The following is a 25,372-nucleotide window of genomic DNA, read 5'->3' as shown; positions in this document are numbered from 1 at the left end:
GGGGTGGGGAGGCCCTCAAGCAAGGAGGGAAGGGCAGAGTCCCACCCATACCAACCAGGACCTCGCTCTTTCTGGGTGCCTGCAGAGGGGGCTGCACTTCCCTGCACCCAGACAGCACCCTCTGGCCGGCCAAGGAGGACGGGATCGGGTAACTGCCCCTAGCTCTGGGCACCAGGGCCGTGGGGTGCCCATCAGACTGAAGGCAGCCCCAGGGAGGCGCCAGCTAACGGGTTGGACGCCTCCCAGGGCACTCACACTTCATTCTAGGCGCGGGACAGCATGGGAGGGGCTCGCCCAGCAGGCGGGCACGGTGCGACTCGGAGCCACCCCAGGGCTCCGCTCCCTGCCTCTCCCTGTTTGTCTTGCTAGCTGTCCTGTATCCCAGAAATGCCCCCCAAGGTCCACTCTCCTTGAGCACCAGCCTGAATGCAGAGGCAGCTCTGGCGGGGCAACGGCCCCGGGGGGCAATCCTGACTCACTCCCCAAGGGGAAGCCATGGAGGCCACGTGGCACGGGATCTGCTGCCAGGCCACACCCTGGGACAAAGCTCTTGGGGTAAAATCAGTGCCATTCCCCTTACCTCCCCTCACTCCTCTTGCCCAGCTCATAAAGCCTTGGGACACTGATGTCACTGTCCACACACGCCTTGTTCACTCACCACCCACAGTGGCCAGGCAGAAAGCAAGGCTAACCTGTCCATGAGCACCTGTAAGGCCCCTCATGGGAGCCGGGGTCACCAAGCAGATCCGGGTGGACCCACTTGGTGGCCAGCTGTGGGCTGCCCCAGGCACCCGCCACCTGCCGCGGCCTCCAGGCGTCTCTCCTGGAGAACCCTGCACCTCCAGCCAGCGTCCTCCCCCTCGGTGAAGGCTTCCCTCTCCCCGTGTCCCCCCCAGCCCGGGTGGTCCCAGTGGTCAGAGAACTGACTTCACTGTGCAGCAGTGCACACAGGACGGAGGCCGGAAGCCCACTGCCCGGGACCACGGGGAAGGTTGAGCTGCAGGCTGAGGGGGCACCTGCAGACCCCACAGCCAGGACAGACAGCGGATGCTCTCTGTCCCTGTAAAGGGGCTTCTTGGAGGTGGGCAGGTCCCGGCTGCAGGGAGTGCCAGGAGACAGAGTGACCGCGGCTGCCCCCTCCCTCACTCCTACCCCCCTGGAGGTCTGCACAACACTGCAGGCCTGGCCCGGCAGCCCAGTCAGCTGGCCCTCACAGCCCGGAGACTTCGGACAGAGTTCACGGTGATAGCTGAAAAGTGCCGTGTCTGGTTTTTCTTACTATTTGTCTCCACCACGTAAGATTCACAAAACCAGACCCTCCACCCATCACGATCACTCCTCTGCTGTCCCGTTTGGGGCAGTGCCTGGCACATGGCAAGTCCATGACTGTTTGCTGAATGAATGAATGAAGAAATGATGCCAATCACAAAAGCCAGTGTTGCCCCCGGTTACATTTCTAAACACTGTACATGCACAATCTCATGGAGGAATGTCACAACCCAGTTCAATTAGACACTGTTACCCCCATTTCACCAATGGGGAAACAGAGGCTCTGGTCCTTCTGTTGCTTATTACAGTCACAGAGCTGGTGAAGAGCAGAGCCAGGATTCAAACCCAGGCAGGGTGACTCCACAGGCAGGTCCTTGACCACCAAGGAAGGGCTGAGGAAAGTGAAGGTGCCTGATGCTGGGACAGGAATCCGAGGCCCCAGGCCCCAGCCCTTCCCTCCCTAGTTGCCACCAGGAGGTCCCGCCCGGCTTCAGGTCAGTGACGGTTATGGCCTAGCAGGGGGCATCAGCATTTAAAACTTGGGAGAAAAAGCACCCGAAGGCCTGGCTGGCCAAGCTCTTCGATACCAGCAGGAGAGCCCAGTGTGGGGGTCCCAGATTCCAGGCACCGTCTCAGGGGTGACTCCAGCTCCCCCAGGATACTCTGTGTAAGCCCTGAGCACCAGAGGCCCCACACCCCTAACATCCCAGCAAAGCTCCCAGGCGGATCCACCCCGAGCAGGTTATCAAGATGCCCATCCTCATCATGCAGCTCCACCTCCAGGAGACCGCCCCAGGCTGAGCTGACAGAACCCACAGGGGCCCCAGGAAGGACACCCCACTGCTGGTGTAAGTGACTGCATGGAGAGAGAAGCTGTCGTCAACCAACTTGGGAAATGCAGGTGAAGGCAAGAGAACGGGTAGGCAATGGGGCTGGAAACCAGTCACACACACACAGATGTGAGTAGACCTGGGAGAAGGAATGGCCCTTGAAGATGATGTTAAAGAAATGGCTATAAACAGTATTTGTAGAAGAAGATCCCATGTCTTAGTGGACCAGGACCACAACATCAATTCATTCAACAAATATTTATTTAATACCTACTATATAGTAATAAACAAAAAGAAGACTCTACAGGTTTGAGATCAGTCTGAATGAAACAGTGACGGTACATAGGAACATGAAGTTCATTTATTCAAATGTTTATTAGCCATAACTTCCAGACAGCCCCTTAGTGTCCCTTACATGTAAGGAACCCAATCTGGCACAGGAGTCCAGGATTTGTGTGTGTGTATCACAAACCTGTTTTATAAGCTAATATAAGGTAAGAATGTTCCTCTTGAAAAGAAAAAAGCACATGAAGACAGACACACACAAATAATGGACAATTCTGGGGGTTCAGCAAGAAACCTCTAGGACTTGGGTCTTAATTCAGAAACTAACTTGGCCTGATGGGAACTCTGCCTCTAATTGCATTCTCTCTGAACTGAACTTTTGATCCACAATACAAAGAAAGAAGTCCTGGATGGCCAGGAACAGGCGAGGGAAAGTAAAAAAAAAAAAAAATACAGCCAAGAGGCAAAGGGGAAAAGAAGAAAAGAGCAGAGGTTCCGGCCAGCGGTGCCCCTCCCTGCACCCAAGGAGAGAGCAGCCCGGGCCACTTGGGGGAGCGACCCCAGGGAGCAGGCTGTGGGCGGGCGCGGGTGCAGGGGGCTTCAGAAACAGGTTTTTTCCCACTTACTCAACTGCGCTTTCCCCTGGACCCCCCCGACCTGCCCAAGCCACCGCAAACCGCCATGAATGCCGCGGGAAACTTCCTGGCCCTTCTAAAGACGGAAACACTGAATATTAATGACGGCATTTTGCAAATTTGTGCAGGAGGAGATCAAGGGCTGAATTTTAAAAGCCCTCACAGCTCATCTACCACTAAGTAATTCCAAACCGAATTACACTTCACACTTTGCACGGGGCAGGGACCAGGAAGCCAGAAATGGGAGCCTTTGCCCTCTGGCCTGAAACTTAGCTTGGAAACGAGCACAAAGGCAGCCCTCGGGAGGGAGGGGGGTGCGCACCAGCACAGGGCTGCGCGGTCTCCCCTGGAGCTCCTCCCCGTGCACATGGGAACCCCAGGGACTCTGCAGTTCTCTGGTTTCAGTGCAGGAGGAGGCTTGGCGGAAGGACACCCGAATGAGGATCTCCCACGACACTGTGGCCTCTGCAGGACCCAGGAGGGGACCCAGCAGGAACGGTGCCCACCCGACCCCCCCCACTCATGCAGGGGCCTTGGTGCCCCAAAGGAGGGGGGATTCCCCACATTCACTGCCTGCCAAACCTATTAAAGCAAACCTCTCCCCTACTGTCCAAGACAGAAACAGAATCTCAAGAAGCTCTTCATTTCTGCCAACACGGTTTCACTGGCCCCCATCAGGAAGGTCCAATTTGGACACCGTCCAACACCCCATCACACCCCCCCCCCATTTCTGGAAGGGGCCCCTCGGTTCTTTCATTCGTAGCCACCTCCTCCTCCGGCTAAGTTCCTGCCCAGCTAGGCGGCCCTGTTGAGACACCCGTCTTTGGTCAGAGCAGGCTCCGACCTGCAAGCCGCCTTCTTGCAGAATTCATGCCACAGCGAAGGCCCTATGGCTTCCCTTGTCAAAGCTTTATTTCATTTTCCACCATCCACTTGCCCCACAGGATCAAGGACGTGCCCCCAGAGCCTCCTCCCTCCCCAAGGAACCTTCCAGCATGATGGCTCCTGCCCCAGAGCAAACCGGCATCTAGCCCCCGCCAGCCCTTCCACGGCGTCTGAACTGGCCAGCCGACCACAGAGATTCCGTTAGTTCCTGGCAAATATTTGCAAAGTTAAAAAGAGAAAAGAAAAGATCCTCCCTCATGGATGGGTAGGAACTGGCCATTTGTCACAGGGTGGAATTTCCTCTTATCGGGGATGTCCCCCTAAGTCGGGCAGGGTAAGGCCTCCCCTCCCCTGCCCATCTCCTATCAGCAGGACTGTCAGCAGATGCACACCAGAGCTTGTGGAGACACGGACGGAGGCTGGGGGCTCTGCCTCTCCCAGGAGATAAAATCATCTGAAAAAACAAAAAGGAGACGGGGTCTCTGAGGTGCAGCAGGGCCTTCACCGTCCCAGGGCCGGGTGCAAACGGCCTTTCCTCCAGCAGTATCAAGCCATTCCCTCCTTCGGCACAAACCCACTCAGGCCCCAGGATGGCTTAGGCTCCCTTGTGCCCAAGTCGCTTCAGAAAGGTAGAGAGGGAGGCAGGGCCTGGGAGAGGGCCAAGCAGGAGGGCCTGCTCCTGGGTCAGAAGCAGAAGCCTGACCAGAGACAGAAGGCCACTTCCCACAACTGACTCGCAAGGGCTGCAGGGAAAGGAGGGGAGGGGGCTCGACGGCTCTAGGCCATCCGAGTGAGGCCACCCATCCACTGCAGACGTTTAAGCTGGAAAAGCCTAAGTCGTTTTCTCTCTTCACCTCCAGGCCCTTCCTGCTCAGGAGGGCAGGGGTCTGGAAGCAGTAGGCTCATGAGGCTCATGGCCCCGGGACCCACATGCCCCTGACTCAGCTCTCAATGTGGCTTTATGGGCAGCCCGCCTGGACTGTGTGAACGAGCCTGCCGGCCTCCCCGGCTGCTCAGAACCCTGCAGGTCCACCCCTACTCTCTCACGGCAGCCACTCGACTGAGTGCATGCGCCAGACAGGCCCTTACGGCACACCTGAGGCCCCTTCCAAGTGCACGAGCCAGAACTCAAATGCTCTGAGTCGAGCATGGGATGGGCAGCCCGCCTTCCCAAGGGGCCTCAAAACACACGCAAACCCTCTGCCCAAGGCGATCCCCAGGCAAAGCAGTGGGCACAGGCAGCTGCCTGGTCGCCCCTCAAGGCAGATACTTCCATCACCCCTGAAACACCGCCCAGGGGTGCCGAGGCCACTGAACCTGAGACAACACACAAGGCCTACGACCCTCAGCAAGTAACTTAACCTCTCTGTGCCTCAATTTTCTTGTATGTAAAATGTGAAAATGTTTGCCTTGTAAGAGAGCCATTAGGATCGAACGAGGTATTTATACAGCACGCAGAATAGAGCCTGGACAGAAAATGCTCTGAGTTACTACGATACAGGCCCAGGCCCAGCTCCCCTGCTGGGTGCATGCTCTCCGCACAAGGCTCCTCATCGAGGCTCTCTGGGTGCTGCTCCGGGGGTACTGCCCCCTCTTCCCAGGGCTACACTCTGCACCAAGTTTCTGTTCGTTCCCACACAGCCCTGCCCACAACTTGTCAACACAGCACCATCGGGTGGGCAAGCTCCCGGGGTCTGTCTCATTCACTGCTCACAAAACCCCACACATCTGAGTACCCAGTAGCTCCTACTTGGTTGAATACAATGAATGAAAAGCTCCCTGCCCTTTCCTCCCACCTTCCTCTCCTTCCAGAGCATCGTGGGGGGCCGGCCACTGCTCCCTAGTCAACCCAGGTGGCCCTGGTGCTCGGCACACTTCCTGTTGTGCTGGCCTGCATCCTTTCCCACGGGGCTCCCAGGGGCATTCGGAGAGTGGCAGCATGTGAATGGGGTGTTAACAGTGTCCAGTCTCCAGCGTCCTTCAGGAGCCACCAGGCCAGAGGAGGAAGGCTGGATGGACTTCCTGGGACAGCTCCTGCCCATACAGGAAAGGATGCTCAGAAAAGGGCCTGGGGGGTGGGGAGGCGGGCCTCCGAGACCCACCTCCCTGCACCTGGCTCAGGGCCCTTGGGTCTCTCCCAGGATCACAGCACATTGTCAAGTCTGGGGCAGGCAGGGCATGCAGGGCCAGTGGGCAGGGGCTCGTATCAGAGCAGCTGGGCCGACCCCAGGCTCTGTCCCACCTCTGCAACTTCTGCCAAGGCGCTCCGACGCTGCAGCTGGCCTGGCCAGGGCTTCAGAGACAAGTGGGCCCTCCACATAGGGACCAGGCCACTGGTCACGAGGCACTCCCCTGGAGGAAATGCCACCAGGAGTGAGTGAGAGTTTCACAGTCCAGGAGTGACTTTCCTGGCATCTGTCAATTTGCTACCTGGACATTCATGTGGCGGAGCACCAGCCCTAACTTCAGAGTGATTCGGGCAACTGACCAAGAGAATCTACTGAGACAGAACTAAGGGCTCTGGTTAGGGCCCAGAAAGTGCCTCGTCCTGGTCCCAGGATCGCCGCCAGGAACTAAGGACACAAAGCCTCAGGCGGGGCCACCGGAGGGGTGCTGACCCCGGGCTGGCCTGCACTCAGGCCCTCAACAGTTTACAAAGAGCTCAGATTTGCTTTATTGCATATGATCCTCATCTTCGTGTCCTTCCTTAGAATCCACGCTTCCTGCGGTAATGAGCTGCGACTTTTGAAATCAGACCAACATAACTACAGTTACAAGTTCTTACACAAGCTGCCAACGAGAGAAACTGAGTTGAGGGCGCATGCCAGTCCTTGGGGCCTCCCACACTTGCTGGGACCCAGCATGCCCTCCCCTGCCCACGGGCAGACCCCTACCCACCTCCAGTGACCTACCGCGGTACTGGGAATGACTCCCTCTCAGTTGCCTCGCTGCGGCCAGCTGGGAACCTGGAGGCCCCTGCGGGTGAGAGCCGGTCCCCTCCCCGGCCCCTCCGGCCCGGCTCCGGGAAGAAGCCACATTCATATGGTAATTTCTGCCCCAACTGGAACTGGAGAGGGCAGGGGAGGGATGGGGCCTGGCCAGGGCCTGACCGCTGGGCGCCTTCCCAAGACTGCGCCAAGTGGGCCCTTCCGGTGGGCTCTTGGGCTGGGACACCGTAGAGTGACATGGAGAGAGTCCATGAGGCCAGACACGGGGCTGGGGGGCCGGGAGCCCAGACGTGGGCAGGGAGGGGCCGGCTTCATAAGCCTGGGTGGTGTTTGCAATGACAACAGACATGCACTTATTTTAGTTTGACTTTTCCACGTGCTATGCACCAAACAGCCTAGACACGGTGTACAGGGGAGACCCTTGGCGGCCTGTGCCCCTCCCTGGATCCCAGAGGCAAACATCTCCCCTGGGGCCAAGGCTGGTGGGTAAGGGGGTGCCTCCTCAGAAAAAGAAAAGCAGCTCCCCACACTCCCAGCCTCTCTCCAGCCTTCCTCCTGGGGTGGGGCACACCAGCCCAACGACCTCCTCTCTCCCGGGGCAACCAGCTCTGCTGCTTCCCCATCTCCCAGAGGACACATAACCTTCCGTTTCCCCCCCCCGCCTTGCTCTGGGTCCCAGTCAGCCAGGACCCTGCTGCAGACCAAAATGACTACTTCTCACCCCAAACTGACTGATCCACATTGATTCATCCACTCCACGGAGCTTGGCCCCGGGCTCACAGTGAAACAGAAGGACCCCTGCAAATTGCAGAGACACAGTTTGAGACGTGCTCTGGAGGAAGACGCAAGGGGCTCACAGCCACCACGGGGGGCTGGGGGGGGCCCGGCGTGGACCAGCAACGAATCCCCACCTGATGCCCAAGAGTCAAGCTCGACCCCCATGACCTGGCCAACTCCTCGAGAGAAATGAACACATATGTCCATGCCAAACCTGGACAGTGCCCACTGCGGCACACCTCACATTAGTTACAAAGTGGGAACGGCCCAAATGCCCGTCAACCAATGAAAGGATAAACAAAATAGGATAGAGCTATGAAATGGAATACTACTCAGCCGTAAAAAGGAATGGTGTGTGGCTGAACCTTGAAAACACCACGCTAAGTGAAAGAAGCCAGTCACAAAGGCCACCTACTGCATGACTCCACCTGTATAAAGTATCTAAGACAGGCAAATTCATAGGGACAGAGAGCAACTTCACGTCTGCAGGCGCTGGGGATGGAGAGGGGCTGCCTATGGGTCCAGGGTCTCTCAATGAAAACATTCTGGGGTCAGTAGCGACAGCTGCAGGACTTTGTGAATATACTGAAAACCACCAAACAGTACACTCTAAGAGTGAATTCTAGGGTACATGAATAATAGCTCAATAAAGCTGTTATTAACCAAACAGCACAAATGCCGGGATCTGGGAGTGCTCCCTGGTGAACGATCGCGGGCACCGTGCCCTCCTCATGCGCAGCTGGCCCCCAGCGCCTGTCCAGCATCTGTCGTCCTGTGCTCCGCTCAGTTCTGCAGCCCAGTGGGGAAGAGGGTGATGCGGACTCACCACTTACCTTAAACAAGGAGCCTCGGCGCCACAGGCTGGAACCGAAGTCGCAGCAACCCAGGGGCAGGCCCTCTTTAAAGACAGGGTGCTGGCAGGTGCCAGGGGGCGGCTGCCCAACCTCCCAGGCCATCTCTAGCAGGACCCACCCCTAATCTGTTACTGGCCCATGTCCTCTCCCTCACCCCATCCCAAACCCTGAGGATGCCAGGTGGGTGCAGCCTCCATGACAACAAGCCACGCAGGAAGGAATTCAGGTAAGCGCACTCTCACAGGGTGGCACAGGCCCAGAGGGCAAGGGGCCTCTGGGTTAATATAATTAGCACTTGGGTGCCGATTAGCTCTTCACTCCCCAGCCATCCTTGGAAGTCCCACACTGAATGGGGCAGTACACAGAGGGGCTTCCCTCAGCCCCCAAAATGTCCAGGGCCCTCAGGCCCAACCTGCATCCCCAACTCACACATCTCCACCACCTCGGAACTGGCAGCAGACGGTGTGGGCTGCTAAGTCGGATATGGAAACTGAGGCCCATAGAGAGCTGGTTCATTTCATGGACATACACCAAATCAACAGAGGTGGGCAGGGACCTGGGCGGGGCCATGTGGTCAGCCGAAGGTCACTTAAATGAAATTCCCCAAGATGAAGCCTTGAAGCTCCCTGGCATCAGGCTGAGTACCCCGTGGTTGATCATGGGGGCCTGGCCCTGGCAGTCTGGCCTCAAAGGCACCATGCGAAGGGCAACGCATAAGGCCTGTGTGTTCTGCATGCTGCCCGCAGCACCTCCCCTGCTGGGCCCTCTCACCACAGGGCCGGAGGCAAGGGTCCTGGGAGGATGCACAGGCCCCCACCTGCCCCTGCAGGTGGGTGGATGGGAGACCCCCTCCACCGCTCCGTATTGCTCTGCCCGCCTGGTTCCCCCAGGTACAAATGTGAGACCCCCACCACCACTCTCTGCCTGCCTGGTACCCCCCCTCCCACTACAGCAATGGTGATTCTCCCCCCATTTCAATGGGGCCACTGTCCACCCTGTCAGGCTTTGGGGCCACAACTGACACCGGCATGGGCAGCTTTTCCTTCTATCTTCGTTCCTCTACACATCCCCACAGGGCATGCGGCCATGGTCACGGACCTGTGTCATCTGGTCCAGTCCCCTGCCCTGGGGAGAGCATATTCAAATCACCAAGAAATGCTGCTCCCTGGTCCTTCTTAAAAAGATCTTCAAAGAGAGACACCACAAAGTATTTGGATAGAAGATGAAAAGTTGCAGTCAGGCGATGCTGACCCTGCACTCATTCAAACATGCTGGGCAAGCACTCGGGGGTGTCCAGGACGCAGAAACAGAGATCAGTTCATCACAGTCCATCCACAGGTCCAGAGTCCAGTGAAAGACGGACAGGACTACACAGGACACAGGCATGCCCACCCGGTGGGGATGTGCTCCTACGGGAAGCTGAATCCACTTTCCAGCTCCAGGGTGAGGAAAACCTTATCTGCTGTCCTGTCAGAGGCCTGGTGACAGGCACCTGGAAGGAGGCCTGAAGATAAGAGATAAGGATCTGGGAGGGAGGGGGAGGTCTGGGCTCATTCCACACCATCAAGGGAGCCCCGTCAATGCCTGCTCGGACAGCCGACTCACTGGGCACCCAGTGCCTGGCACACGCAGTGCAGGGCAAGGGCTGGCAGGCCATCTGGGGGTCCCAGAAGGGGACTGCGGCAGCTGGCGCACCTCCTTCCCAAGAGCCACGTAGGGTCACTGTTGGTGACTCAACCCCAACCAGTTCCAAGTGCAGCCTTGGGTGGAAGCCCACGTCTCAGAGGGTGTCCCCCCAACCCCAGCTCCAGGAGAGACAAGAAATGTGGGGGCACTTCAGGCATGATCCAGCTACTGAACCCCAGTTAGTGTTTACCAATGGTATTTAGGCTGAACATCATCTTTCAGGCCCCCTGCACTGAGCTGCCCCCCCACCGAGCCAAGGCCCAGCCCCCAAACCCCCAGCCACGGGTGGATCATTAGCTCTCCTCTGAAGGCGCAAACGCGGCAGCTCAGGCCCTACAGAATCAGAGGCCGAACTCCCCGGGCCTTAACAAGGGCCTTAACAAGCCCGGCATGCCCCAGTGGTGAAAGAAGGGAAGAGAAAGAATCAGTGGCGGGTTTGAACTCCACCCACCCACCCACAGACCAGGGACGGGCCAAGGCAGTAGTTCCCACCCACCGTTCTGCCAGCCCCCAAACCAGGCTCCTGGGAGCAGGCTGGGAGGCAGGCCGACTGGAGGTCTTCCCAGGTGTGGCAAGCACCTCGCAGGCCTGTAATTAGGGGTTCCCAGACTGCTCTTCACAGAACCGGCTTGCCCGCAGAGCTGACTGCAGAGCTGACTGCACAGCCCGCCGCCCCTGGGAGCCTTCCTGGGAAGGCCCCGTGAGGCTCCGCTGAGTCCGAGAACAGGTCCCTACCTGCACGAGGAACCAGGCTGGCGTGCAAATAAACAAACCAGAGCTTGGTGCTGGAAGGCAGGGAATTCTGGGAATGGAGTCCCAGCCAAGGGCTATGATTTCTGCTGGAAGAACCTTCTCCAAGGCCCCCCGCTTTAGTCCTGAGCATACCCAACCCTGGGCATATGCAAACCCCATGTCTCAGTAGTGGCGTCAGCAGTGGGGGGTATGGGAGGGCGGTGGGAGCAACAGGTGTGGAAAACTGACTGCCGCTGCAGATGACCCCAGCCTGGGACGTGGGGTTGGACAGCAAACATTTGTCCTGACCCTCATGCACTAAAATAGCCACTCTTCCTGCACACGTGCAGCCGGTGCAAGGAGGGGGCTCAGAAACGTTGGATGGTATGGGCAAGGTGGCCCAAGATTTCAGTGTTAAGGGAGAATAGGCTAGGAGAAGCTCAGCCAGAGGGGTGAAAGTGGTGTGCGCTTCCTAAAAACGCTTAGAGAACTTTGACACTGCAGGTTGCCGGGTGCAGCTCCAGATGGGCAGGGGCTCTCCTGAGGACAACAGGGTCTTTCCTTCGGTAGTAGGCCTCCCAGCCCACAGGGAACGCGCCTGGCTCCTGCAAAGCCACCCTATCTGACAAGGGCAGTTCAGGCCTGTGGTGACGCAACAGGAAGTAGGGAGGGTATGGTGGCAGGGAGGGGGAGGGGAGGCAAATCAGCCTGGAGTCTCAGGGTGCCCAAATGGGTATAGGGCTTCTGGCTTGAAAGCCCTTGTGAACCCGTCCTCGAGGCTGGGGCAGCAGACCGGGCAGCAGGGGAGTGACCTCATGGGCCCCAACAAGAGCCATCTCTGCTTGGGGCTGGTGAGGCCGACAACAGCGTTGGCCACGTTCTGCCTTGTGACTGCCCCCTTCCCATCAGGACCCAGTCCATCTCCTCCATCTGGGATGCCCAGTGACCCTGCACACACCAGCACCCCCATGCTCCAGCTGAACTGGCCGCCACGCCCACTGTAGTGTCAGCCACAAGGAGCAGAGGCTGGTGGAAACATAAAACACAAACCTGCAGACGCAGCGGTGTTGTAGATGCCGCAACATGAAAATGATCGGGGTAGTGGGGACATCCAGGAGGGGTGGGCAAGGCGGGGCCAGTGACAACGTAGGTCCTGAGAGGCAGCCACGTGGCTCCCTCCGTGGCTACCCTCAAGCCTAAGGGGCCCAAGGGGAGAGAAGCGAGAAGCCCACCTTTCCAAAGAGGACTCACATGGACACGGGTTCCACACCCCCAAATGGTTAAACAGACTCGTTCCCTTTCCTGTTTCCTGAAAAGGAGCCCCCTGGACTGCCACGGGAGGGGAACAGACCACAGAGAAATGGCACTGATGTAAACACCCACAGAGGCCCCACGGAGCAACATCGAGGGAAGGGGGAAACTGCACGCACACAACTGCACGGGGATGAACTGAATGGGGCTTTTTCTGCCTCCTCCTCAAAAAGGATTTTCTATGTGGGATCCAACCTGAATTCCAACCAAGTTCTGTCCCTGTGGCCAGAGAGGCCTGCTGCTGGGTGGCACATTTTTCTCCAGGAAAGGAATTTCAAACTTCCCTTTGGTGAGCAGAGATGCTCCCTCAAACCTGAGAACCATGCAGGCAGATCTGCCGGGGAGGAAGCACAGCAGCCTGGAAGCTGAGCTGACCCCCGGGGGACACGAGGGTGCAGTTTCAGCAGACGGCATGGCCTCTGCAGCACGTTGGCCCTCCAGCTTTGGTGCTCTGGGTGATGCGCGGGGCTGACTGTGGGACCCGAGTCTGGGGGCTCTCGCAATGTCGCGGCTCGGCCGGATGGCCCCTTGGAAGGCAGGTCCCCAAGGAGCTGCCTCCTCGCCCCTCTCCGGACACAGAGCGGCAGACACCCTCCCACTCCACCGGCCAGCCCTAGCGCAGCACCTGGATTCCAGCCCCGCCACAGACCCCCACCACGATCCCAGCCACAGCTGCACCCCAAACACCTCCCGGGAGTCCACAACCAGGCTGCAGCAGTCCGCCCCCGACAGCAGTGCCGGCCACCAGGGTCTCTGGTCCCCGCATTTCTAGCATCTGTTGAAACTGCTCTCCCACCGCTCCTTCGAGCCGCCTGCCCTAATGGCTGGCAATCGGTGCGGACTGATTTTAAGAGGCAGCGGTGGTCCTCCGGGCCCTCCTGGAAGTGAGGGAAGCCCCTTGCGAAAGGGAAACAGTCTCGAGAAACTCCCTGCCTGGGGAGGACCTCACCACTCGGCTTGCTAGCCAAATATTTACAAAGAGATAGCTGTGGCCGCACAAAGCCCTTTTCTTCTACTCCGCAGCCGAAAATCTGGGCCCCGCGTGGAGACCAAGCTCCTGCCGCCCCTCTCCCGGGGACTGGGCGCTGTCCCGCCGGCCGGGGCGCTGGGCCCAGGGGCGCCAGGGAGCTGCTGCTCCCGGCCCTGCCTCCGGGCCACTGGGGGCTGCCGGGCGGCCGCGCCACCTGAGGGGCCCCCCTGCCACCGGTGCGAGGCTGGGGGGAACAAAGGGCGCGGAGCACTCACCCCAGCAGCGGCGAAGGGCTGCGCTGGCCGCCGGAGCGCGCGGCCCGCCCCCCGGGTCACGTGGCTCGGCGCCGAGCAGAGGATCAAAGCGGCTTTGTGGTCGCGGAACAAGGGGCCTCCCAGAGCGCGGGCAGAGGTGGGGAGGGGCTTCGGCTGCCAGCGAGGGGAAGCTCGGCGGGGGACCGCTTCCGAGGGGCCGGGCAGGGGGAGCGAGGCGGGGGCCGGTGGGGAGCAGGGCACCCGCTGTGGCCCAGCAGCTGACCAGGGCGCAGTGTGCTCTGTGCATGAGAAACACCGAGGAGCCGAGCCCGTCACCCAAAAGCAAGGACACGGGCTCTGAGGAAGGGTTGGGGAAGCAGGGAGGGCGGGTGGCTCACCTGGACGTCCAGCCAGGCTGCCCTGGCCAGAAGCCTCGCAGAGCCACAGTTCCCCTCCTCCCAGACGCCCTCCTGCCCGGCTGAGGCGGGACGGAGTACAAGGTGGTGCCAGGAATCTGACGCTGCCCGCGGGTGCCCTCTCTCTCTGCCTGTGCCCCGCCCCGCGCTGCCCCTTCGCCAGGTGCTGGACCCCTACCAGCTCAGGGGACGAACCTAGGCCATCAGGTGGGCCTCCCCAGGCATGCAGGCCAGACCCAAAGCCCCAGGTTGTTCCGGACTTCCTGGCAGCCAGGGGTCAGAGTCAGCCAGCCTGTTCGCCCCTTACTGCCTAAGTGTGGGGGGGTGGAAATGGCCGCGGACGGGAAGCAGCAGGCAAGGAACCGGGGCGGGGGGCGCCGGGCAGGCTCACCCTGAGCTCTCGCTTCTTCCAGGAGCCTCCCGACGCCGACTGGGATCTGGCTCCCGCTTCTCCCGCCCCCAAGGGTCTGGGCAGTGAGTCACGGAGTCTCCTCCTCTCCCCTCCCCGCAGGCCCGTGATGCACGGAGACCCCTCTGGGGAAGGGCTAGGTGGTCCCCAGAGGAGGGAGCTTGGGAGAGCCTTCTGCAGCGGCCGGGGCGGGCCTGGGCGCTGGGATCGGCCAGACCCATCCCATGCCCCGACCTCTGACCCCAAGCCAGTGAGTCACTCCCAAGTACAGGCGTGGCCAAGGCGCCGGGGGGCCAGCTCCAGCACTAGGAGAGAGTTCCCGGGGGCTGCCTCGGGGGTTTGCCTGGGGCAAGGAGCCGTTAGTTCAAGTGCAAAGCAGCTCCGAGTGACACCTAGGAAAGCCGTTTTAGGGCCGGTTTCTGGAAGTAACTCAGCTCCGCCCTCCCACCTCCAGGAGTGGTAACCCAGGCCCGGCCCCGCCCCCCACCCCGGCCACACCACGCCCCTTGCGGACTCCCCAGGTGCCCTCCCCAGGCTCGCGCTCTCATCTTGCTTGCCCATGCCGATACCCCACGTGGCTGGTGGGTGAAGCTCCGGGCACCCGCCCCACTGGCCACATGGGCAGGCTGGCCATATCTGGCCGACCCTCAGAAGTGACCCCTCCCCAGCAGTGGCCACCGGCCGGCCCAACCCCGTCGCTCCCCACTCCTGACAGCCCACGTCCCCCCAGTGGCCTCCGAGGTCTAAGGGTTTACCAAAAGGATTTAGGGGACTGCAGGCCCAGGTCCCTCCACACCCCCATGCAAAGAGGCTGTGTACAGCTGCTGCCACTAGGTCCTGGGGCACCCGGCCAAAGTTAGGGAGCATCCAGGGGAGGGACTGCGAATCCAGAGATCTCCTTCCCATCTGAGAGGGAGGGGAGGCTGGGGTGGATCTGGGATGTGGGTTTCAGAGTCAAGCGCTGGAACTGAGGCCCCTTCCCTCTGGGGAGCTTTGGCCCATTACTCAACACCTGTGCGGTGGGGTCTGACCTTCCCCATCTGTGAAATGGGCACAGGCAATACCGGCGCCGAGTCATGTAGGTCCAGAACCAAGAAGAGTAGTCCCTCAAGACGCAGGCCCCCCTCTCCTCCAAGAGGTGATTTCCTGGGGCCAAGAACAGGGAGGGCCACCCTGCCCCCACCCCACCCCCGACGGCCCTCCACGAAAGGACTCCCATCAGGCCCGGGGCTGGGTTAACAGAAGCCTCAGGCACCTGGGCGCCACTCCACGTCCAGCCACAGCATCCCTGCCTCCCTGCAGAGGCCTTCCTTCCTAGCACAGCACTCCCCTCGGCACATTCTCCTCTGCCTCTGGCCTCGCTTTGTCCCCCAGCTTTCTGGCCCCACAAATCACCGCCAGGGTCCACCACCCCTTCCTGGGGCCCGTGCAGCAAACTGCCGGCTTTCCAAGCCCACCCCCTGCCCTGCCCCTCTTCCCTTCCAGACCTCTCCCGGGGCCCCCTGGGTGCTCTACGCCTGGGACAGGCTCCTCTGGCTGTGTTCCCTGTCACCCGATGGGGCTCAAAAGCACAGGAGAGCGAATCCTCACCAGTCCAGGGATGCAGCCAGGGAGTGCACCGCGCCCCAGTACTGCCCAGGGTTCCCCACCACTCAGCACACCCTGGACATCTGCAGGGACTGGCCTGAAGCCTGTGCAGGTGCCCAGCAATCCTCCAGCACAAACAGAGGGCGAGGCACACCTATGCAAGACACGGGTGTAACCTTAAAGTTTCTAGTAGCCACATTTAAAAATCTAAGAAAATACAGGTAATGTTAATTTCAAGGTATTCTACTTAACCTGAGAGAGCCGTAATATTATCAATGCAACGTGTAATAATATAAAAATTTTTGAGAGAGTAGTTTACATTCTTGTTTCCTTCCATGCCAACTCTTTGAAATGCAGTGTGCATTTATTCTTACAGCATCTTCTTGATCTGGTCTGGCCACATTTCAAGTGGTTGGTCGCCACATGTGACCAGTGGCTACTGTACAGGACAGTGTATCTCTTGACATTCTTGATTTTATGCTGGGATTACCCCATATCCTTAGAGAGCGTCTTTTGGACCACATTACTTTAGCCACACACATCAATTTCAGCACCGCGTGTGCAGCCATTTAGTGGTGGCACAGGACAGTTCAGCGGAACCCAAAGGAGCATCTACTGTTGAGGCCATTGATCCCTACATCCCAATGTCCTCTTTTTGGGGATCTTGCTCAGATTCCCCTACCAGAAAGAACAGAGCTCCTCTTAAGAAATTCATCTGTTAGACTTGTGCTCCGTCCACATCAGGCCGCTCCCAGGATGTCAGTTATTACAACTGCCAACCCACCCCTTTCTGGGGTTCCCTGTCCTACCTGCCAGGACGAAGCCCTGACTCCGAGCCAGCCGGCCACAGGCTGAACAGCCACCTGCCTTGTGAGACCGGGCTCGAGAGTGATGGGCTGTGCCACTGCCGTTTACCCCAGCAGCGTGGAGCCACGAACCTTTCTGTGGAGGGCCCAGAAGCTTAGAAGTCATGCAGACTGGGGGCTCAAAAGCTATTTGGGGATATTTGCAAAGGGAGAGAGGAAAGAATGGGGGGAAGCAGAGGCAGAGACTCCAAGAAAGGAGAAAGAAAGACAGGGGTGGCCAAGCTACCATGACCCCTGCCCTTTCTAAGCCCGGGTATTTGCACACTGGCTGCCCTGCGCCTGTGTCCTTTAGTAACTAACTCACCGTGCCTTTGTTTATTTACTTCAAAGTCACACAGAATCTCACTGGTTAAGAAGGATCTACAGAGACAGAAAGCAGATTGGTGACTGCCAAAGGTGGGTGGGGAGGAATGGGGAGTGGCAGCCTAATGGATATGGGGTGTCCTTTGGAGGTGAAGAAATCGTTCTGGAACTAGCAATGGTGACGGTTGCACAACAATGTGAATGTGCTTAATGTCACTACTGGTAAGTTTTATGTTTCGTGTGTTTTATAAAATATAAACAAATACACTCGAAGAAAAAATAATTCACTGTATCCCTTTTTCCCTTGAGCTTGTTTGTTTTACACCATAAAACCAGAAGGGCCCTAAGACAAATTAGGAGTCGTGGGGGAGACTGAATCATGCCTGTCCCTTCCTAGAACCTGTGCACATCACCTTCTATGGCAGGAGGGACTCGGCAGCAGTGATTAAGGATTGTAGATGCAGAGCCCCTGGCTTATCCGGGTGGGTCCCAGATGTATTCACACATGTCCTACGAGAGGGCTGCAGAGGGAGATTGAAGAAGAGAGAGAAGATGGCCACAGCGTGATGAAGACAGAGACTGGAGCGACGTGGCCGCAAGCCAAGGACTGCCAGCAGCCACCGGAGGCTGGAGGAGGCCTGGCTGGATCCTCCCCTGGAGCTTCCGGAAGGCCAGCCCCACTGACACCCTGACTTAGCCCAGTAACCCTGATCTCAGACTTCTGACCTCCAGGACCATTAAGAGAAAAAGTTTCTGTTGTTTTAAGCCACGGTGTCTGTGGTGATTTGTCACAACAGCCACAGGACTCTCCTGAAGCCCCCCCGATCCCAGCCCTGACACACAGTAAGGTGTGTCTTTCCAAAGCCTCATTGTACAGATGAAGAAACAACACCCAGAGCTGGAAGGACGCTTGCTGCGGGTCATGTGGTCTGGGAGCCAGGATAGAAGGTGAGCCCCTCCAGCCCTGACAGGGGTGTGAGTCAAATCTTCCACAGCTGAGGAAGTGCCCCTCGATGGGCACCAGGTTGACGCGCAGTGGAAAGTTGGGGGGGGGGGGGGCGCATCCCACAGTGTCCTGAAAAGGATGCCGCAGGCCATTTGCACTACCCATGAGCAGCCCCCACAGTCCTTCCTCAGAACCCCCAACAGAACGATCACCAGGGGGTGGTGACAGCACTGGTTGGCTGTCCTGCAGCAGGGTCCTACTCTGGAAGCCACAGGGGGACAGTGCCACCTCCAACCAGGCCAAGAGCACAGCAAGGTCTCATGCCCCGCAGTGCAGGGACACCGTGCGCTGCACACAGCACCGTCAGCTGGAGAGAAGAGAAGTGGTCACACGGCATCCTTCCTCCCTCCGTCTCTCTCACACACGCACACACGCACACACGCCCACACACACTCCCCAGTCCCCACAATTTTCTCCTGCCAAGCCCAAAGCCTGACTATGAGCATAAAGCTCGGCCCTTCAGCCGACTCTCTTCCAACCCACCCTGGGCAAACCCCCATGGGATGCAGCAGATGCTTCCCATCAAATGCCAAGAAAAACATCCTTCCCTCTCCTTTGTGGGCCACACTGGGCTCCCCACACAGGAGAACAGGGAAGGGCCGGGCGGATCAGAGGTGCGGGTCTGCCAGCTATTGTGGGCGGTGAGCATATGAGCTGCACACCCCCAGGGGAAGGGAGCCCCCTTGCCTCCAGGCAGGCAGAAAGGTGCTGGAGCGCGCACAAGCCCCGTGCCCGGAGGGGGCCCCAGCAGCCCCAGAGTGGAGGCCCGGGGCAGGCAGGGGGGAGGGAGGGCCCTGCGGAGTCTCTCTAACGCCGGCAGTGAGCTGGCTGTGCTGTCACATTCGGTAGACATCTTTCTGCTGGTTCTTTTTCAGACTGACAGAGGAGAGCGATCTGGCTGCCCCAGATCTCAAGACAAGCAAAGCCCCTTCCTCTGGCCCAGCTACCTCCTCCGACTGTTGACTCTGACTTTCTCCGCCTCTCAACAACCCAGCATCTTAACAGTTGGTCTACACTGTGGCTTCTATCTGCCTACCAACCACCCACCTCTTAACCTTTGCTGTCTGTCTACTACCGTCTCACCATTAAAACCAACCTCCTGAAAAAAATCCTCAGGGCCAACACCCAGTTCCGTCCCACCTGACCTCGGGGGGCAGCATGTGCACTAACCACCCCTCCCTCTGGGAAGGCTTCTCCCGGCTGCTTTCTGCTCCTCATCCCCCAAGGTAGGGGTTCAGACCTCTCCCCTCATCTCGGTCTCCAGCAGGGAGAAGAGAGGAGCTTCACCTCTGTCCCTAGACTCAGCCAGCACCCCCAGACTGACGCCTCAGGTCCTGACCGCCTTCCCAGCTCAGCCACAGCTCTACAGTAGGCTGCTTTAAGGACCCTCTGCCCTTCCTCCAGGCCCTATAGTCTCCCAAACCCCACCTGAAATCCCGTTAAAAGTCACCACCTCCAGGAAGCCCTCCAGACATGACCCCCACCTCCTCCTTTCCTGTTTCCTGAGTCACACCCTGATCTGAGCACTTGCTGGGTGCCCTACTCACCTCCCTGCCGGTCGCCTAGGTAGCAGGCCCCATACTGCGTGTGGACCTGAAGGCAGGAAGGCCCATTTCCTCCTTTCTAAGAAGCCGCCTCCCATCCCCATCAGGTCGCATCTCCCCCTCCTGGCACCTTTAATCCCGCCCACCTCACCCCTCCTCTGTAGCCGGGGTGCCCGGAAGCAGTACACACTGAGAACCCTAAACGTAAGCAACACAAGGAGCCCCCACCTTCGCTTTCCGCCAGCACACAGCGCTGCGCTGGGAGGGGTTGGCCCTGAGCCAGGCCCCCGGGATGGAAGGGAGGACTGCCAGGTGGGGGCGCTCCAGGTTGGCTTTATGTACGAGGCTCCACCCTCCCGCCCTTCCTTGAAACAGGGACCAAAACAAAGTTCATCGGCTAATGTGGTTGGATTCTGAGTCAAACAGTGACCGGTGTGGTATTTAGAAGGGGCCTGAGACTCTGAGACCCGGGGGTGGCGGAGGTTAATGCAGAAAGGGCAGGTTTTCTGTTTGCTTCTAGCGAGAGACTGTCCATCTCAGCAGCACGCTGACCACTCTGAGGGGAGCCTGGGCCCCACCCGGCATTCCCATGAACTAATCTTAAGGCCTGGTATTTTTTTTAAATCTCTCGGGAGACGCTAATGTGCAGTCAGGATTGAGAACTATGCCAGGTAGACACACACCCCTTGGTAACATTTTAGAGCTGCATGTGCCCAAGACACACTTGGGGTCAGTGGGGCTGGGAGGCAAGCACTCCCTCCACTGTCTGAACCCGGGTTTCATCCAGGCATAGGCGGGAACCCAGCACAGAATCAATCCTCGCCTCCAGTGGAGAACTGGGTATGACTTACAGGCAGGAGGTCCGTGCAGGTCTCACTCCCTGAACAGCAGAGGGGCCCTGGCAATTCACTGGGCCAAGCTCGGGCTTACTAAGGGTCTCCACACTGCCCTCCGCCTGTCTAGGACTTGGGAGAAAACAAGGAAAAGGACCCCAAGAGGGGTCCAAAACACGCCACGGTGGCATAAACAGTATTTTGAGCAGAAGGCACTGGAGTTCCTGGAATCTCATCTGCCTAAAAGCAGAGCCTCCCAAAAGAACTCCGTCGTCACTGACCCCCAACTCTGAACGATGGGAAGACTGACTCTTGTCACAGAAGAGGTGAGGTCTCTAGGCCACACCTCCACAGACACCATCACAAAAGTAGGGCGGCTCCCGCCTGTTCTCCCAGGGGCCCGTTCATCTTTCCAAAGTCATTTGTTTTCCCAGTAGGTGCTCTTCCCTTCTTCCCCTTCCCCTACTAGGATGGCATACAAGCCCCAAATTCTCACTGCCCTTTGAGTCATATTTTTCTGTGAACTCCCATGCATATGTGATTAAATCTGTCTTCTCCTCTTGCTGATGTGGTGCTTGTCAGTTTAATTTGCAGGCCCCCAACTTCTACTCTATGAGGGTAGAGCAGAAGTTTTTCCTCCCCAGCACCTACAAAAAGAAATCCTTCTCTTCATTGCAGATCTGCACCTCTCCCATCTTTGGCCATCAATTTAGATTCCCGTTTCTCAAAGTCTATTAAAGCAGGACAACCTGCCCTACAGGACGTTCCCATCCCAAAAGTTTCCACAATCAACTAAATTTGGCAACTGCTACCCTCAACAGTGCCTCTTTTGGATATTTAGAAATACATATCAATCTACTAGATTCATTAAATTCTACAATGTGAGGTGTGATTTCTTTTTTTAAGTTTAAATTCTTTAACTATTTTCCAAAATTAACACAGAACCCCTCTGCCTCTATAATGCCTATTAATGGTCCCACAGAGAAGCTAGTTTGGGAAACACTGGTTTAGACTTATCAGCCCATCAGCTCTCTGCCCGTGCTCTAGGCCAGACATCAATCCAGCCTCTCTGGACACAGGGTATGACGGGAGGCGAAAGTAAGGGCCCCCAGGTAGGATGGTTTACTTGGGCAGCACAGGGACTTGGTATATTATTTTTAAATCCAAATTACCTATATTACCATCAAGGAGAGAACAGAAAGCTGTGGTTTATCCGCCCGCTGAATACCATTTGGCAAGGAAAACATACAGACCAGAACTACAGGTGTGCATGACCTCCATTCACAAACATAAAAAGCAAACTGCAAAGGATGCTAACACATAATATGTTCCTAGTTATGTAGTTTTGCAACATGCAAGACAATACTGTAACGTTACTGAGAGAAACACAGCACTGTAGCAGAAGTTTGAAGGCAGGCATGAGAACGGTAAATACGAACGTAGGTTCCGGCCCCCTCTGGTGGGGGAAGGAGGTGGCACTGACGAGGGTCTGCTGCTCAAGCCAGACAGGAGCACCGAGGCGTCCATGCTCTGAGACGGTGCATGAGTTTTTAAAAACAAATTAATCTTCAGAGGCCCTGGAGAAAAACAAGCCAAGAGCTTTCCTGTGGCTCGCTGGCTAGGTGACCCAGGGGACAAGCCAAAACCTCTGTGAGCTCAGGGTGCACACCTGTGAGGGGAGGCGAGCCCACCCGCTATGTGTCTGCTTGCGAGGAGGCGGCCGAGAAGCTAGCGATGCCAAGGTGCCTTGAAAACCACATGAAGTGCCTAAGGAAGGGCAGCCAGCAACAGCAGTGCTGTTTTCATGACCTGGCAGAAAACGCCCGCGCAAAGGAAGCCCTGTGTTTTCCCCCAGGGCGGCGGCCTCGCTGTCGGGCCTGAAGCCTGACAGCTTTTGCAGCTGCTCAGGATATCTGATGTGAGGCTTTGTCAGCCCCAGCCCTGCCTTTTGGGGGTGCCTGAAACCCCTCATCCCTTTAGCAAAGACACCACTCATGGGGAACTAAGAAGCTTGTGCAAACTAGACCCAGCCCAGCCCAGCCCAGCATTTTCCTCTTCTTCCTCTCCTCCTAGAACCAAGACCTCCACCAAGTCGAGATTCTGGAACATCGCTTCTGGCTGTTTCATCCGGACAGGACCCTGACCCTTCCTGGCTCACTCCACAAGCTTGAGCGTCCCCTGTGCAGGCTTGCCCTGCCCAGGGGCCACAGACCCCATTCGTGAGCCTCTCCAGAGGCCTTGGGTCTCAGCCACACCCCCTGGCTTTCCATTTCACACTCCACCACTTATCAGCTGAGCGACTTTGGGCAAATTTCTAAACCTCTTGGAAGCAATTTTCTCATCTGCCAAAAGGGGAAAGGAAGTCTTCCATCACCGGAATTCGAGAACGGAAAGGAGAGAGACGGCATATGTGCAGATGGGCGCTACGCCTGGCACCCAGGCAGATGCTCCACCATGTCACCTTCCGGAGTCTTCCCAGGACTTGCATGCACGTGGGGAGACAGGGGGGACAGCGGAGGAGGAAGCGTCTGCCAGCTTCAAGCTGTGGGGATGCTCCGAGGGGGAAGTGAAAGGAGTGAGCAGGGGCTGTTGGTGGGATGCGAAGAGTTCCGATCACTGATGAGTTCCATGCATCTGTGCTTTAAAACCTGAATGCGGCCCTGGAGATTTTCTGGGAAATTTCTCTTTTAAAAGTACATCTTAAAAAAAGTAATAAATATATACTATTCAGGGAAAGAAGTAAAAAAATCAAAGTATATGGTATGGTACCATTTAGATAAAGTTCAAAACCAGGCAGAACTCTTTGTGGTGAAGGGACATTTCTGAATCCCCATCGAGGTGGTGACTACATAAATCCATGGGCATGATAAAATTCCACAGAACTGCATCGAAAAAACAGGGAGCCAAGCGCCTGTAAAACAGGTGAAAGCCGAGCGAGGTCTGTAGCTACATCAATATTATCGTACCACCGTCAATTTCCTGGATTTGATAACAGGCTACAGGTTCTACACCACATCCACGGGACGAAGAGGTCAGGGGAGCGGGGACTTGTTCCCCTATCCAGACTCAAGGGCACACGGGGACCCTATACTATTACTTTTGCAATTTCCTGTGAGTCTGAGATGATTTCAAAATAAAAAGTTTCTTAGAAGTACGTTAAAAATGTCAAATGCCATGAATATTTTAAGACAATATACAAGTCAGATGTGGAAACTGGCTGATTTCACAACTTGTCTGTACATCCAACCCATGCGTGCGGTGGTCCCCTGCCTGTGGCCACCGTGTCAGGCTCAGGCCAGGCTGAGCCTCGCAGATGTAGGCCCTGCCTGCTCGGCTCTGAGTTGGAAAGGAGACACAAGGTTTGAATGTGGTGTGAGTGGAACCCACGCCAATTTGGCTACATTTAGCAAGGGCGTGGCACCTGAGAACAGCCCACTGAGGCTTGCTTCAGGAATCCCGGCTCCTGCAGGCATCAGGCGTTCCAGGCAGAGGGCCTGCAGGCAAAGGTCTAGAGGCAGCTCAGGACAGCAGCAGAGGTGGGGGGCTACGTGATGGGACTGGAGGTCCGAAATATCACAAAGCGGCACTCTAGGTTGTTCTTCCGGACCCCAGGAAGAGATGAGATGATCGCAGGGGTTAGGGGGGCAGGGACTTGCTCACCTATCCAGACTCAAGCTCAGAAAATGACTGTTTTATGGCCTTAGGCAAGGGCAGGGTGCCCTGGGGAAAGGGGCCCTAGGCAGCCTGCAGGCACCCACAGGAGGCCCCGTGCCCAGGGCAGCCATTTCCCCACCTCCTATCTCAGGCCCCAGCCCTCAAGCCAGGGTAACATCTGGTTCCTGGGACTCCCAGGGCTGCAAGTAGAGGCCAGCAGCCTGTGCAGGCCTGGGGTCACCCAGGAGTGGTAGGAGGTGTGACCAGAGGCTCTTCCAGCTCCCCCAGCCAATCCAGTTTGCTCTCTAGAAGTCCACACCCGCTAGCCTTCCTCCACCACCAGGGAAGAACAGGCTCCAGAGACGGGGCTGGTACTCTGGCTGGAACTCCCTGGGCTGGTCCCTCACCCTCCCTGGGCCTCAGTATCCTCACTTGCACATCAAGCAGATGAATCCTAGAGCCTCTTTCAGCTGCAGAATTCTAATGTGAAAGTTAAAAAGCCACAAAAAGGGGATATGTACACCAGCCCGCACCCTTGCCTTCACGTGGGAAAAGGGGACGACTTTCAGGACTGGTTTCTTCCATACCCTGCCTGGGGGAGCCTTCCTATGGACTCTGAGCTGGGAGAGTCTAGGGGAGCCCAGAATCTTCTGGGGCTCAGGATGCAGAATTCCTCCTGAACTCTTCAAGAACAAGATCACCACTTCCTAACTGTATCAGCCTCCTGTTGCTGCTATAACAAATTACCACAAACTCGGTGACTTAAAACAACACAAATGTGTCACCTTGTAGTTCTGGAGGGCGGTCCAACACTCTGCCTCTCGGGGCCCCTTCTTTCCTCCTCTGTAAACTGAGGCACCAGGGGACTCCGTGAATCACAGCAGGGCCCACTGCCTCCTGCACCCACAGAGAAGGGCTGGAGACAAAGGTTCTGGAACCCAGGTTCCCTATGCTCTGTACCATGTAGTGGCACCCTGGCCTTCTCTCTGGTTTCCTCCCAAAGCAGGGACAGTCGGCCCACCCTGCAGGGACATGGGCACCTTTCAGTCACTGCCAGGACCAGGCGGCTTGCAGGAAAGCGGCTTTCGTTCACGCCCCAGCTGCCACTTCGAGGCCACTGCAGCAAAACAGGAGGCCGTAGGTGGCAGGGGCCAAAGAGGCCAGGTCACTCTCCCCAGCAGGGGAGTGAGGGGGCAGAGGAAGGCCAGGCACGTGATTCCCGCCTGCAGTTCTCAGGGGAAGGACGGGCTGCAAGCAAGGGAAGCAGGGCCCCAGGAGCTCGGCCATGGGGGATGGGAAGGGGTTCTTGCTGACACCC

General features: G+C 57.6%; 1 protein-coding gene across 11 annotated transcripts in view; it reads right to left on the bottom strand.

Annotated features, from left to right (window-relative positions):
• Positions 1-25,372, bottom strand: part of SEPTIN9 (septin 9) — a 144,434-nt gene that overhangs the window by 18,201 nt on the left and 100,861 nt on the right. Inside the window, exon 1 of one of the 11 annotated variants that reach the window (XR_008997482.1) lies at positions 14,244-14,388. The exons of 8 other annotated variants lie outside the window; for them this stretch is intronic. The gene's annotated coding sequence lies outside the window, so the exon portion shown is untranslated. Of the gene's footprint in view, positions 1-13,457; positions 13,594-13,834; positions 13,961-14,243; positions 14,389-25,372 lie in introns of those variants that run through there. 2 more of the 11 variants (XR_008997483.1, XR_008997480.1) reach the window with 2 other exon arrangements.

This window comes from Manis pentadactyla, chromosome 4, assembly GCF_030020395.1.
Source record: "Manis pentadactyla isolate mManPen7 chromosome 4, mManPen7.hap1, whole genome shotgun sequence".
Taxonomy (NCBI): Eukaryota; Metazoa; Chordata; class Mammalia; order Pholidota; family Manidae; genus Manis; species Manis pentadactyla.
The sequence above is the reverse complement of the archived record's forward strand: the minus strand, read 5'-3'. Positions and strand labels throughout refer to the sequence as shown.